Source organism: Palaemon carinicauda, chromosome 21 (assembly GCF_036898095.1).
Source record: "Palaemon carinicauda isolate YSFRI2023 chromosome 21, ASM3689809v2, whole genome shotgun sequence".
Taxonomy (NCBI): Eukaryota; Metazoa; Arthropoda; class Malacostraca; order Decapoda; family Palaemonidae; genus Palaemon; species Palaemon carinicauda.
Genome location: NC_090745.1, coordinates 51,490,310 through 51,506,798, shown reverse-complemented (window position 1 = coordinate 51,506,798; position 16,489 = coordinate 51,490,310).

Here is a 16,489-nt window from a genome sequence, read left to right as displayed (position 1 = left end):
TCAATCTTGTTTCTAAAGGCATCTGCAACAACAAATTCATTTTCAAACTTATCATGAGATATCTTCCAAGCCTTGTCGAAAGCCTCTTGGGTGCCAAAAGAAATAAGATTATCAATGCCTCTTTTAGCCTTACCATCCGTATGTTTACCTAATCAGTAAATCTTTCAATAGCATCACCTGTTTTATTTTAAATTTATGTAATAAATGATGCCTTACTCTGAGGGTACTTCAACAAGTCTCTAGAAAATACCTCTGGCTCTTTGAAAGGTAAATTGTCTGTACGTTGCTTTTCTGATTTTTTGGGCTCAAGCCATGACGTCCTGATGGAAGGTTCCTTCAGTAGCTTCCTGAGGGTTTATATGACTACAGTAGATATTCCCAGAGAATTAAACTTAAGGTTTCACAGAATTTTAACTTCTGGCGCGAGTACCCATAAGGTTTCCCTTTAGGATATCGTATAATAACGAGACGTATGCTTGACACGCCACATAGATATCTGCACCCTACATAGCGTTTACGCTTCGAGGGGGAAGTGTGGCAAGTATAAGGAGGAGCCGTTACAAAACTCCTCCTGCGTTACTGGTACAGTACCTAGCGATGTAAACAAACGGCCGCCATAGCTGGCCGCCATCTTGGTTTACGTCACATCCGCGCGCTCCATTCCTGTTTCTGTAGCGTTCCTGAGCAGAGTGTTTTTTCCCAGTGTTCGCTATTTAATTGCATCATGTCGCAATCTTCAGCCTCGCCTTCTTCTGGAAAGTTTTGTATCATATTCTTGTATTGTGTAAATAAGCTCCAGCCGTAAAATAACGACTTTTTATCTTTAATTCTTGTGTTTTGTGGCTGAGCTGTGCCCCGACCGGAGGCGTCATGTTTCGACGCTGTTGCTCGCCTTGCATGCTTTATTTAGTAAGCCAGAGCAACCTTCCCGGTCTTAAAACTAATAACTTCATTAGTTATTTAGTCTTCATTGCTAGGAATTAGTTATATTATGTGTTAGTATTCATTTAGGTAACTATGTTAACCTACCCAATGCTAGACTGCTAGCCTAGTCCCTAGGCTCGATAGCCTAGTGTTCATGTTTACTTCTTGCATGATATAACAAGTGTTCCTAGTGTTATTTTATAAAATGAAGATATAGGCATTTATACAAACAAGATTCAGTGATTGCACAGATGTTATTTCACCTTCTAGAGAGTATACAATGGGTTTCGGTGATTTTGGTAGTCGTCTCCCTTGCCCCTAACCTAACGCTGGGGCTATTGTATACTCCCTTACCTCCCCAGTTACCTTTCCTAAGGTAATCTTCTCCCTCTGAGGTAGTCTAGGCTACATCCTACCCCTCCTTACCTCGATATGCTTTCGGGTAAGGTTAGCCTAGGATTTTTCCTACCCCACTCCTTGCCATAGTTCATGCGCTTTGAGTTTGGGACGGAACCTCAGAGTACCAGTCGTTCGCCCCCCATTAGGAGAATGTACTCTCCTTCGGGTCCCTGCTGGAGGGTGAAGGCGGTGAGGCTCTGCCCTTTCCCCTAGTCCACACTTGGTTGGGTTAAGTCCCGTCCTCCCTGTGGCCTAGCGACTTGTCCTCCCCCTGCCCTTCCTGGTCTAGGAGACTAGCTCACCTAGCCTAGGTTAGGCAGTCAGTGGGATTCTGCTTCCTTATAGTTTAGGACTGGACATTAGTGCTCTACCTACTTTGTGCTAACCTACCCTAGGCTGGAGAATGGACTCTTCCTACCTAGACAGGCTAGCCTTGAACAGAATCTCCCCCCCCCCTTGGGGGGTGTCGGTGGGAACTACGCTCCCCCCATACACCCCTTTCAGGACTCTCTCCCATCCCCCTCTATCCCTTTGGTGTTGGCTTAGCCTTCACACCCCTGTCTGCTGTCCTACAACTCCACCGAGTGCCGGTGGGTTGCCGGTTCGGCTCGGTCCTTTCGTTGGTTAGTTCATACTGCTATGCTGCCCGCATATAGTCGAACTATGGGCTTGCATTCGTCGGTCGGTCTGCCGGCGGGGACATCCCTTCTTAGAGTGTTCTTCGGCCCTCTCTTGGGCCGTCACTGGCAACATAGCCGACTGCCGGCTCTCTGCCGCCGGATGAAAAGTAGCACCCCTCCCTTTCATTTGAACACTTCTTCCGGAGGAAGATTGGATTGGGTACTGGGTATTACCCTTCCCTCTCTCTCCTCCTATCCTTTCCCTCTCTCTCTTAGTGCCGGTCCACTGCCGGCTCCAGCCGTCAGAATCTTCAGTGCCCTACCTGTCTCATTGAATGATGTCAGTGCCGGTTACCGTCGCCGGCTTGCCGGAGATCTTCCATCACCCAAGGTGTCACCCTCTCTCTCTGCCACAGACTGATGGCTGGGAAGGGCCCATCCTTGATGGGGACCTGCCGGCGCCAGTTGAGCCTCCGGCATGCCGCCAGGCTGCCGGCGCCACCAATCATGGCGTTACAGTGGACAGTCACTCCTCCCTCCTGCCGGCCCTGTACCGGCAGCTAATATTGTGCAGCTATGGATAATAGCCAGTACTCCTATGGTATAGTTATACTCTAGACTGAAAACTATTATGTATAGTTGTACAGTAAAAAATTCCAGCATATTCTGCGCTTCCATGTGCAGTCTCTTGCCGGAACCTAATCTGATATGGGGGCTTAGCTTATCCCCCTTTTTTTTCTTATACACTGAATGAATTCAGCTTCCCCCTCTTACTGTACCTAATTCCCTAGAGGAAGCCTAAGCTTGGCTTATCCAGCACGGATGTTCTTCTTCCTCCTAGGGCCCATGTCGGTTCTCTTGAATTAGTTACAGTATGGGGTCGCGGCAATTGGCTGGGCGGGATGCGCAAATATGTGTCTTTCCTACCTCCTTTCCGGCTTACCTATCCTAAGCCTATACACACTGGAATCTTATAAGTTTACTAACATATTCTAATCTAAGATTAATGTAGGTCATGTTTGTATTGACTTCCTAATACTCATTTCCTCTTTCTTTTACAGGAGGAGTGCCGGACCCACGCCAGCTGTTCCCTCACGAAGGGGAACCTTCGCTATTGGGATCCGCAGGCCTGTAACGTCTGCAAGGGTCTGCTTGATGAGGCGTTTGACAGCCCTCTGTCAGCAGAGGCTAGGGATAACGCCCGAGAGAAACTGCGGAAGTGGGTGCGCAGGTTTCAGAAGAACTCCACGGGGCCCTATCTCCCAAGCGAGAAGATGAGAGCCATGCTCTTCCCTAAGGCATCTGCTGATGCTGTTATCCCTAAGAATGAGATCCCCTGCGTCCAACTAATGGTCGAACCGGATTTTGCGGCCGCTCTCCAAGATTGTCATCTCGACGAGGTGGAGAGGATGTCGAACGTGTCCGAAAATACGGAAAGGACCCTCATGACGGAGGGTCAAGAAGAGGAAGAGGATCAGGTGGAGACCCGATTCTGAGTACGAGGTCGCCCGTGTGCCCTCCGTGACTTCCGTCGTGGTCTCTAAACCCGTCCCCTCTACATCTGCCACCCCAATACCTGTGGTACCGGGCACCCAGGATATCATCCAAGCTCTGGTGGCATTCCTGGACGAGAAGTTCCGCAAGGCGCATGCGGACCTCAAGAGGGAGCTTCTGACCTTGAAAAAGCAGCCTAAGAAGATCTCCGTCAAGGATCTTCCCCCCTGTTCAGTGACCAATCCCTGGAAGCATGCAAAACACATGCCAATCACGACCGGACACATCTTCATCGATGATAAGCTAGGTGCCGTCCCTCTCGAAGAGGTGGAGTTCTACCCTAGCTTCGACGCCTACCCGGACTGTTACATCCGTCTCAAGTCCGAACCAGTTTCCAAGGAGGAGATCGAGCCGAAGGAGGTCAGTGTTTGACCACGCCAAGGATCAAGCTATGCTGGCTGACTGCCTCAAGAGCAGAGGATATACCAACTCCAAGATGCCGGCTTTGAGCAAGAAGCACCCGTCTTTTCTTGCTCCTCCCACCATGGTGTTTCCCTTCGCGGAAAAGGTCCTGAATTCCGTGTTGAAGGCGGTGGAGGAAGGAAAACCCTGCCCGACATTGGAGGAATGTAGGCCTCTCTCCCTCGCCCTACCTCCCGATGATAAAAGCTGGAAGGACATCCATCTTACCTTCACGGTTAGAAAGCTGGAGGCTAACGTCGCTGGACGTCAGTTTAATGAAGACTTCCCCAAGCTAACCGACTACCACTTGCGTCGGGAACAGGACACGAAAGAGAGGCTGGCCGCCTCTCTGTCTCTTCAAGTACAATTTGAGACAATGGCTGGGGACATTCGGGTCCCAGGCTACTACATGGTTCTTGCAAAGACCCACCTTGCAACCTTGCTGAAGGACTTGTACAGCTTCATCAAGGCCCGAAGAGCCTGTAGAGAGTTCGTGTTTGCGGACGCCACCGTTAAACACGAACCCCGGAAACTGATTTCCTCCAACATCTGGGGCAAAGCCGCCACTGGGAATTGGAACCTTCTCAATAAGTGGGTCATGTCCCGAAAGAGGAAATCTTCTCAGGATGAGGGTCCACAGCCTAAGAAGAAGTCCAACAATCCCCGACCCCAGCAGCGTCAGGCCAAACGCCAGTTTCCGGCACCCACTACTCCCCAGCTAATGGCTCAACCACAGCAGACATTTTAGCTGGTCCCTCAGCCGGTGGTGGCCCAGTCACCAGTTTTTACCCCTGCCTATGAAAGGCAATCCACTACCTTTCGCCCCAAAGGTAGAGGCTCCGGCAGAGACTCCTCTCGACGTCCATCCAGAGGGAGAGGAGGAAGGGGAGCAAGCGGCCGAGGTGGTAAACCCTCGGGAAACCAGAAGCAATGAAGTGCTTCCGGTGGAAGGAAGACTCCGCCACTTCCAGGATCGTTGGATCTTCGATCCTTGGGCCCACAGCATCGTCAAGAAGGGACGAGGATGGAGCTGGATTAAACCACCTCCAGTCTTCCACCAATTCTTCCAACCCTCAACCCCCATCCTGGAAGAATAAGTCCGATAACTCTTGAACAAGAAGGTGATCAAGAGGGTAAAGTCCACTAGGTTCCAGGGAAGACTGTTTTGTGTTCCCAAGAAAGACTCAGACAAACTCAGAGTCATTCTGGACTTGTCCCCTCACAACAAGTTCATTGCAAATAACAAATTCAATATGCTGACTCTTCAACAGATAAGAGCCCTACTACCTCACAAGGCTTACACTAGACCTGGTGGACGCATATTGTCACATTCCAATGAATCACCAGGCTTCCTCCTACCTAGGATTCAAGCTTCAAAGAAGACAATACGCCTTCAGGGCTATGCACTTCGGACTCAACTTGGCCCCAAGAACCTTCACGAAGCTCGCTGACACGATCGTCCAACAGCTACTTCTTCAAGGCGTCCAGGTGATGGCTTACCTAGACGATTGGCTGGTTTGGGCGACATCGTCAGAAGAATGCTCGCGTGCCTGCAGAAAGGTGACCCAGTTCCTGGAACATCTGGGTTTCAAAATCAACACCAAAAAGTCTCGACTGTCTCCAGCTCAGAAGTTTCAATGGTTGGGAATCCATTGGAACCTTCAGTCACACCGTCTTTCCATCCCTCTGAAGAAAGAAATAGAAGGAAATAGCAGGATCTGTCAAGAGACTTCTAAAATCCAAAGGGATTTCAAGACAACAACAGGAATGAGTGCTCGGCTCCCTCCAGTTCGCCTCAGTGACAAACCCAGTGCTACGAGCACAGCTAAAAGATGCATCGTGAGTCTGGAGACGAAACGCATCCATCGCTCGAAGAGATCTCAAGAGACCTCTACCAACCAGGCTTCGCTCACTCCTCAAGCCATGGTCGGAGGCAAAGACCCTGAAAAGATCAGTTCCTCTCCAACCACCACCTCCATCGGTCATCATCCACACGGATGCCTCGCTAGAAGGATGGGGAGGCCGTTCCCACCAGTGACAAGTTCAAGGAACATGGTCTCCCCTATTCAAGACGTTTCACATCAACATCTTGGAGGCCATGGCGGTTTTTCTCACTCTGAAGAAACTCTCTCCTCTTCCTTCGATCCACATCCGTCTAACTCTGGACAGCGCCGTTGTGGTCAGATGTCTCAACCGTCAGGGCTCCTGATCGCCCCAACTCAACCAGGTGCTGTTACCCATCTTCCTCCTAGCAGAGAGGAAGAGATGGCACCTCTCAGCAGTTCACCTACAAGGATTCTGCAATGTGACGGCGGACCCTCTATCGAGGACAAGCCCCATAGAGTTGGAATGGTCCGTAGACGCAAGATCATTCTCCTTCCTCTCCTGTCAAGTCCCGGAACTGCAGATCGACCTCTTCGCGACGAGCGACAATAACCAACTTCCTCTGTACGTGACTCCATACAAGGACCCCAAAGCGGAAGCGGTGGACGCCATGTCCCTGGATTGGAACAGATGGTCCAAGATTTACTTGTTCCCTCCACCCGACCTTCTGCTGAAAGTCCTCTCCAAACTGAGAACCTTCAAGGGAACAGCAGCCCTAGTGTCTCCCAAGTGGCCCCAGAGCAACTGGTTCCCTCTAGTCCTGGAGCTAAAACCCAAGCTGATCCCTCTGCCGGACCAGTTCTCTCCCAGCAGGTTCAGAAGTCCACTGTCTTCGCGTCATCAAAGAAAACCAGAGACCTTCATCTCATGATTTTCTCTCCCTAGCCGTGAAGAAAAGGTTTGGAATCTCGAAGATATGTTTAGACTTCCTAGAGGAATACAAAACAAAGTCTACCAAAGGCAATATGATTCATCCTGGAAGAAGTGGGTGTCTTCCGTCAAGGCAAAAAATCCTACGGAAATAACCATAGATTTCTGTATGTCCTTCTTCATTCACCTTTATGGACAAGGCTTAGCAGCCAATACGATTTCCACTTGTAAATCGGCCTTGACAAGACCACTACTGTATGCCCTCCAGATAGACCTGTCCAACGACATCTTTAACAAACTTCCGAAGGCATGTGCTAGACTCCGTCCTGCACCTCCACCAAGACCCATCTCCTGGTTTCTGGATAAGGTACTCCATTTTGCCTCTAGCCTGGAAAAGGAATCTTGCCCTCTGAAAGACTTCACTCAAAAAGTTATTTTCCTTTTTGCTCTCACCTCGGGAGCACGAGTCAGTAAAATAGTGGCTTTATCTAGAGAAGAGGGCCAGATACAGTTTGCCGAAACAGGGGAACTTACCCTCTTTCCTGACCCAACGTTTCTCGCTAAGAATGAACTCCATACTAAGAGGTGGGGCCCATGGAGAATCTGCCCTCTGAAGGAAGATTTCTCTCTATGCCCTGTAGAGAGTCTAAAGGTCTATCTTCTAAGAACTTCAGACTTTGGCGGAGGACAACTCTTTAAAGGAGAAACATCGGAATCTGATTTGTCACTTAAACAACTAAGGGCGAAAATCACTTACTTTATTCGCAGAGCTGATCCTTACAGTACACCCGCAGGTCATGATCCTAGAAAAGTCGCCTCTTCCCTAAATTTCTTCCTAGGAATGGATTTCGAAAGCCTTCAATCTTTCACAGGCTGGAAATCCTTAAGAGTGTTCTTTAAACACTATGTGAAGCAGGTGCACGAAGTCAAAAGATTCGTGGTAGCCGCAGGTAGTGTATTGAAACCTGCTGCTTAGTGCTGTGTAGGACAGTGAGTTATTTCGGGACTAACTCAACCGGTTCCTGTGTTGACCCTAGTGCAATACATAGTGATTTTAAGTGCCACTTAGTGGCACGAAAGACTGTTCTTCTACAAGGTGAAGTAACATAGACTTGAACACGTGTGCCACATGTTTATTTGGACATGAAGTGTATTGTGACTTAAAAGAATTTTAGTTCCTCTGGAATCCATGTGTGTAATGGCAAGTTTTAAATATTTAACTTAGCCTGTGAATATATAATAGCTGCAACTCTGTTGCTCGACAGACACATACAATAAAAACTCGCCAGCGATTGCTATACAGGTTGCGGGTGTGCCCACCAGCGCCAACTGTCGGCCAGATACCACTCTCGATGTAAACAAAGACTCAATTTCTTCTCTGTCGACGTGTCGACAAGACGTACTTTTACTCGCTGTAGAACCTGGAGTTTTTCCCATCATATTTGGTGAAGTACTTTAATTTGGTTTGAGCTTTCGCAGTGCAGGTGTTTTATCTTCATCTTAAATCTTGAACTAGTTTTTGGATAGATTTAATTTTTTGATGACAAAGAGAGTATGGACTTTCTTTGACTTTTAAATGGCCGACCCTTCCCTTAGACGGAAGTGTGTTTAGGCTTTTAGCAATTATCTTATCACGTTATAAATTAATTATAGATTTTCCTCTATATATTTTATATCTCACCGCCTTTATTAGGCCTCTTCGATTAACTTTCCATTTATAATAAACATAAAAATAAATTTTAATGATTTGTTTATATGCGACTTTCCTGAGAGTAGGCGGTCCTAACTTGGAAACTGAAGTTAAACAACGTTGAGCCCTTTCAATCGTATAGCTTTTAAAGAGCTAATGATTTAAAACTTTTTAAATGAATATTTTTTAATAGATATTTTATGAAAGATTTTCTTTGAATAGTCTTCGTACTGTTTCAAAGATGAACTAACGTTTAGTTTATTTATGCTACGCAGTTTGCGCTCTATCGTTACGATAGAGAGAGAGAGTATCACGGTTTCACTTTGCAGAAAGAGTAAATCGATTCTGACGTTTTGTTCATTCTTCTTTCAAAGCTTAAATGTTTTAAATTATATTTTAAAGGAACTTTTTAATTGAAAAACCTTTCAGTTTTTTTCCTTTGGTCAAATAACATGTTTTTTTGACGAAACGTAAGTGGGCTCTTCTCTTAGGTGCGTAATCAAGAGAGAGATAGAGACGGAGGGAGAGAGAGGGGAGAAAACGTTCCGTTCAAGCGGGTAACGTTGTTCTCGAGTTACTCTCGTCCCTAGTCTCTGCACGGGGAGAAAGGATAAAACGTGTTTAGTTTTTTATTCTCGTCCCCAGGCAATGTACGGTGAGAGATTGAAAACGTAGTTTTGAATGAACTAGTGTTTAGTCTCTTCCCCATCCACTGAATTTTTTATCTTAAAATATGTTTACTGTTTTTTGCTGGTATTAATGTGCTTGCATTATACGACTGATTTCGCTATTACTATCTTTTGATGAGGTTAGAATTGCATGCTTCAGGTAGAAATCAGTAAAAGTTTCGATTTCAGTGAAATAAGTGCTAAACAGAAAATCGTAGTGATAAAGTGATATTGCGCAAAGTGTTATCAGTGTTGCGACCGAGGGTTCGTCTGTTCGTGCCTGTCGTTCGCCTAGTCCGGGACCTCTTGCAAGCTCCCAAGCCCAGGGGAGAAGTAATGTCGTACGACTTATGGGTTCGAGAGGCCTTGATCAGCGAACAGACGTTCCCTCTATGGTATCGGGTGTATCTTACCAAGATCACCCCTACCATAAGGCGAGAGAGACGTTTTTCTCCTCGTCATCCGAAGGCTTTTCGCATAAGAAACCTGAAACAAGGTTTCGAGGCCCTTAAGCGAAAGTCAGTCCTTTCAGGACAGGTCCAGCGTCCTGGTTGTAGCCATTAGGACAGCTCTGACCCTATGCAGTCATCGGAAGACTGCTCGCCGCCTAACAAAAGCGTAACACAGACTCCGAGAGTCTTTTTGTTGGCAAGGTTTTGCGGTCACAGACGTTACCCTCGTCTCTTACCGCAACCTTTTCCGTTGATCCTAAATGGGTTGTACGGCAAGACATGCAGAATAAGCTTGCCTCCCTTATGGAAGACTATTCTGCCGATTAGTCCGTTGAGCCTAGCCGTTTATCTCATCGAGATCCTGGCTTTCAGCCAACCTAACGTTCCTTTGTGCGTCCTGTTGACGTTGGCGTAGCTAAGTCACGTCAATCAGGTTGTTTAGAACCACACTCGATGCGGTCTCGTGTGGATTTTCAGCCACATTTGGACGTTAGGCCACTTGCTGATGCTCCTGTTGACGTTCAGGACGTTCGCTAACAATCGGAGTTGACTTGTTTTGACGCTGTGCGTCAACCTCCGCATTCTAGAGTTGTTTTGACTGCTCAGTCTAGGCGGTCAAAGCAGTCTCGAGTGGACGCTGTGCGTCCTCACGCACCTGTTGTTGTTGACAGTTCACAGACTGTCAAGCAGTTACATGACGTTGCGTCCTGGTCTCTCGCACCTGTTGTTGTTGACAGTTCACAGACTGTCAAGCAGTTACATGACGTTGCGTCCTGGTCCGCTACTAATGCACCAGTGCGTGTGGACTCTGCTTGTAAAGCATTGCCACTACGGTAGGTCTCTCCCTTGCTTGAGACTCAGCTATTATCGGACAAGGTTCCTTTAGATGAGGAAGTTGCTGTTCCCCCTCCTACTGATATTCCCTTGAGGACTCTGTCAGACGGAGAGGAGCCTAAAGCTGCTTAGCCCTCTATGGACTTTAAATAAATCATGCTGATTTTTAAGGATCTTTGTCCGGATCTTTTTGTAACTGCTGCTCCTCGTTCGCCTAAACGTCAGAGCTTACACTAGGCCTAGCTACTTCGAAGCCGTTGTTTTATAAGCTAGTGCTCTCTTGCTCTCCTAGAGAGCTTTACGTTTGCTAGGCGACTGGTTTATCACCAGGAGGAGTTTGGGGGATACAGCCTTTGCTTTCCCTTCTTTTAAACTGGCTTATAGAGCGAGAGTCTGATATGACACGAGAGAAGTTCTCGGCTTGGGAGTTCCTGCCTCTGCCCAGATAGACTAATCAAATCTCGTAGACTCTCCCTGGTGCCTGGCCAGGAGACGCTCCTAGATTTTACAGGTCAACTTCACAGCTGTTTTCGAGCCTTTGAAGTTTTACTGTACAATTATGTCATGCATAAACAAGGCTTTCAGGGATGGCTCCAATGATCTGACAGCCACGTTCTCTGCAGGGACAAGTCCCTCAGGGATGGCTCCATGATTTGGCAGCCATGTTCACTGCAGGAGTACGTAAGAGGCAAGTGCGCTCAATGTATTCATTGTCAAGACAAACTTCACGATGAAGTCTACCAGGCTGTCTTGACAGCATTTATGGAAGGCGACTGGATGGTCTCTCTCGACCTTCAGGAGGCATACTTCCACATTCCTATACACCCGGATTCCCAACCGTTTCTGAGGTTTGTTTACAGGAATGTGGGGTACAGTACCAGTTTCGAGCTATCGGAGATCAGAGCCTCCCTGTACTTGGACGACTGGCTTCTCAGAGCCTCTTCCAGTCATCGCTGTCTGAAGGATCTCAATTGGACTCTAGATCTGACCAAGGAATTGGGACTCCTAGTCAATTTGGAAAAGTCACAGATGGTCCCATCCCAAACTATTCTGTATTTAGGGATGGAGATTCACAGTCAAGTTTTTCGGGCTTTTCCGTCGGCCCCCAGAATAGATCAAGCCCTGCTCTCCATCCAGAAGATGCTGAAGAAAAAACGCTGCTCAGTCAGGCTGTAGATGAGTCTGGTAGGGACGCTGTCATCCCTGGAGCAATTTGTCTCGCTAGGAAGGCTACACCTCCGTCCTCTTCAATTCCATCTGGCTTTTCACTGGAAAAAGGACAAGACGCTAGAGGCGGTCTCGATCCCGATTTCCGAAAAGATAAAGTCTTGTCTGACTTGGTGGAAGGACAATATCAGCCTACGAGAGGGTCTTCCCCTGGCAGTTCAGATACCCAACCACGTTCTCTTCTCGGACGCATCGGACTTGGGCTGGGGCGCGACGCTGGACGGTCGGGAATGCTCAGGTCTGTGGAACTCGAGTCAGAGGAGCATGCATATCAACAGCAAGGAGCTTTTGGCGGTTCATCTGGCCTTGATAAGCTTCGAGAATCTCCTTCGAGGCAAGGTGGTGGAGGTAAACTCGGACAACACCACGGCCTTGGCGTACATTTCCAAACAGGGAGGTACCCACTCACTGACTTTGTACGAGATCGCAAGGGACCTGCTCATCTGGTCAAAAGATCGAGGCATCTCCCTAGTAACGAGGTTCATCCAGGGTGACTTGAACGTCCTAGCAGATTGTGTCAGTCGGAAAGGTCAAGTAATTCCAACCGAATGGACCCTCCACAAGGATGTGTGCAAGAGACTTTGGACGACTTGGGGTCAACCCACCATAGATCTCTTTGCAACCTCGCTGACCAAGAGGCTTCCAATCTATTGCTCTCCAGTCCCGGACCCAGCAGCAATACATATAGATGCCTTCCTCCTAGATTGGTCACATCTAGATCTTTACGCATTCCCACCATTCAAGATTGTCAACAAGGTACTGCAGAAATTTGCCTCTCACGAAGGGACAAGGTTGATGTTAGTTGCTCCCCTCTGGCCCGCGAGAGAATGGTTCACCGAGGTACTTCGATGGCTAGTAGACGTTCCCAGAAGTCTTCCTCTAAGAGTAGACCTTCTACGTCAGCCACACGTAAAGAAGGTACACCAAAGCCTCCACGCTCTTCGTCTGTCTGCCTTCAGACTATCGAAAGACTCTCGAGAGCTAGAGGCTTTTCGAAGGAGGCAGCCAGTGCGATTGCTAGAGCAAGAAGAACGTCTACCATTAGAGTCTACCAATCGAAGTGGGAAGTCTTCCGAGACTGGTGCAAGTCAGTTTCCGTATCCTCGACCAGTACCTCTGTAGCCCAAATAGCTGATTTTCTCTTATACCTGAGAAAAGTACGATCCCTTTCAGCTCCTACTATCAAGGGCTACAGAAGCATGTTGGCCTCGGTCTTCCGGCATAGAGGCTTAGATCTTTCCAACAATAAAGATCTGCAAGACCTCCTTAAGTCTTTCGAGACCTCTAAGGAGCGTCGTTTGGCTACTCCTGGGTGGAATTTAGACGTGGTCCTAAGATTCCTCATATTAGACAGGTTTGAGCCTTTACAGTCAGCCTCCCTGAAAGATCTCACTCTTAAGACTCTTTTCCTGGTATGCTTAGCCTCGGCTAAAAGAGTCAGTGAGCTTCATGCCTTCAGCAAGAACATCGGGTTTTCGTCAGAAAAAGCTACTTGTTCTCTGCAACTTGGTTTCCTAGCCAAAAATGAGCCACCTTCTCGTCCTTGGCCTAAATCTTTCGATATTCCTAGCTTATCGGAGATCGTAGGCAATGAACTAGAAAGAGTCTTATGCCCTGTTAGAGCTCTTAAGTTCTACTTAGCTCGTATTAAACCTTTACGAGGCCAATCTGAAACGTTATGGTGTTCGGTTAAGAAACCATCCTTGCCTATGTCAAAGAATGCTTTGTCATATTTTATCAGATTGTTAATACGAGAAGCTCATTCACACTTGAGTGAGGAAGACCGATCTTTGCTTAAGGTTAAGACGCACGAGGTTAGAGCTGTAGCAACTTCCGTGGCCTTTAAGCAAAATAGATCTCTGCAAAGTATCATGGACGCAACCTATTGGAGAAGCAAGTCAGTGTTCGCGTCATTTTACTTGAAAGATGTCCAGTCTCTTTACGAGAACTGCTACACACTGGGACCATTCGTAGCAGCGAGTGCAGTAGTGGGTGAGGGCTCAACCACTACAATTCCCTAATTCCATACCCTTTTAATCTGTCTCTTGAAATGTTTTAATGTTGTTTTTATGGGTTGTCCGGAAGGCTAAGAAGCCTTTCGCATCCTGGTTGATTTGGCGGGTGGTCAAAGTCATTTCTTGAGAGCGCCCAGATTAGGGGTTTGATGAGGTCCTGTTGTATGGGTTGCAGCCCTTGATACTTCAGCTCCTGGGGGTCTGTCAGCATCCTAAGAGGATCGCTGGGCTCCGTAAGGAAGACGTACTTACAAGGCAGAGTAATCGTCTAAGTCGACTTCCTTACCAGGTACCTATTTATTTTGGTTTTGTTATATTGATAACTGCCAAAATGAAATAAAAAACTCTTAGCTTATACGATGTAAACATATTTAACTCTGGTCTCTACCCACCTCCTTGGGTGTGAATCAGCTATTATATATTCACCGGCTAAGTTAAATATTTAAAAATGATATTTTAATTATAAAATAAATTTTTGAATATACTTACCCGGTGAATATATAAATTAAACGACCCTCCCTTCCTCCCCAATAGAGACGCAGTGGGATGAGAAGAAATTGAGTCTTTGTTTACATCGAGAGTGGTATCTGGCCGACAGTTGGCGCTGGTGGGCACACCCGCAACCTGTATAGCGATCGCGTGCGAGTTTTTATTGTATGTGTCTGTCGAGCAACAGAGTTGCAGCTATTATATATTCACCGGGTAAGTATATTCAAAAATTTATTTTATAATTAAATTATCATTTTTCCTTTTCAGATTCCACACCCTTGTCTTATGTAGTCCTCAGTCTATATTTATTAATCAATAATTTTATTGTAAATTATTTATCTTATTTCATATTATCGCGAATATTTTCTTGAATAAAATAGAATTTTCGCTACCATATGCGTCTTATTTCGCCCCTCTATATGAAATACACTACTGTTACTGAGTTTTATTTGCCCCTATTTTAACCTTTATTATAATTCATGTTATAATATTGCTCCTGTCTGATATAAGCTCACCTAAGAAAAGTGAAATATTTGTTCCTACACAAGTACTTAACTTTCCTGATCTGTCTACGAGACCGACAAGATCCTCATCTACAGGTGAGTTTGTCTTCATCAGGATACTTCGAGATGTTCCTATCGTCCGAACAGGACTTCCCTGCCAGGGGGGCAGGAAGCCATGTCATAGTTTATGCCATTGGTAGTGACATGTAACGAAGATGTCACAGTCTCTAAGGTCATCAGACCAAAGGAATATTGTTTGAAGTAGAAGGCACTACTGAAACGGGGAAAATCCACGATACACTAATTCTCTGGTACACTTCCATCAGGACGTCATGGCTTGAGCCCAAAAAACGGATTTTGAGTGAAGCGAAAAATCTATTTTTGGGTGAGATAGCCATGACGTCCTGATGGACCCGCCCTCGTTCTCTATTCTGGCCCATCAGGCCCCTCCCTCTCTTATTGTATCATGGAGGCTGACAGATACGCTAGATAGAATCAGGAATGAAGCGCGGCCAGCTATGGCGGCCGTTTGTTTACATCGCTAGGAACCATAACAGTAACGCAGGAGGAAAGTTTTGTAACGGCTCCTCCTGATACTTGCCACACTTCCCCTCAAAGCGTAAACGCTATGTGGGGTGCAGATAGTTATGTGGCGTGTCAAGCATACGTTCCCTGTTATTATAGGATATCCTAAAGGGAAACCTTATCGGTACTCTCGCCAGAAGTTAGAATTCTGTGAAACCTTTAGTTTAATTCTCTGGGAATATCTACTGTAGTCATATATACCCTCAGGAAGCTACTGATGGAACCTTCCATCAGGACGTCATGGCTATCTCACCCAAAAATAGATTTTTCGCTTCGCTCAAAATCCGTTAATTGTGCCTTCCTTTTATCTAAATCTATGTCTGTATTATCCAAACCTTCTAAGGAAAGGGATTTTTGTGCAATGGAACCTGACAAGGAATGATTTGTGACTCTGCTACCCTGAAGATATCTGTGCAAGAGACCTGCGGGTTGATTACTTTCACCCAACAGGAAACTCAAGCATGACTGAATCTATTGCATTCTCTCTCTCTCTAAAGTTTTATTAACTGCACCCCTCTCAGCATTAGTGGCTTCAATTTCTTTATCAATTTCTAATTTCTTTAAATCTGCTCGAGCCCTTATGTCATGGTATTTTCTTTCTGCTCCAAAACTAGCTAGTTTTGTGCTTAGTTATCTTATCTTACATAAAAATACACGAGGATTTACTTACACTTGTACAATGTGACCTCCTAGATGAAGATTTAATTTTCGAGAGAATTATTTGACATTCTATCTAATTGTTCATGCTTAACTTTTTCTTTTAACATTGATAGCCTGGTCTGACTTTTATATCATATACCCTGGTAATTATACTCTAAACTCTGTATAATGTCAACCTCTGGCCTTTCTGAATCTTTTAAGTAGGAAAAAGTCATGGTAATGTTATTTAATTCTATTTGAAGCATTCTTGCAACTTCTTTTATTAGGTCTATATTATAATCATTTTGAGAACGTGCCAAATCTGCTTCCTTATTTATTGTGCACAAGACTCTATTGTTTTTGTTTTTAAGTTCATCAACCAGACGATCTGAATTATACTTCTTACCATTTTCGGATTGCAATCTCACTCTCTTACCAGTGGTGAAAATTGGCCTAGGCTTAGGTCTAGATAAATGCAATATTTACTCTTTGTCTTGGCTTAGATGTTGATCTTCATGTTTCTCTTGTTCAGTAAGCTCCATTTTGTCTTCATTTGCAGATTATCCAAGTAGTCTTCTATGTAGATAAGCTTAGGCTCCTATTCTTGGGGTCATCACTCATCCAAAATTGTGTTATTGTGTCAGTGACTCATTAGATATATTTTCTTTTCAACTCCATCATGTGTTGAATTTTCAAATTAGGTTAAATAACATTCCATGGTCTTTTATATCATA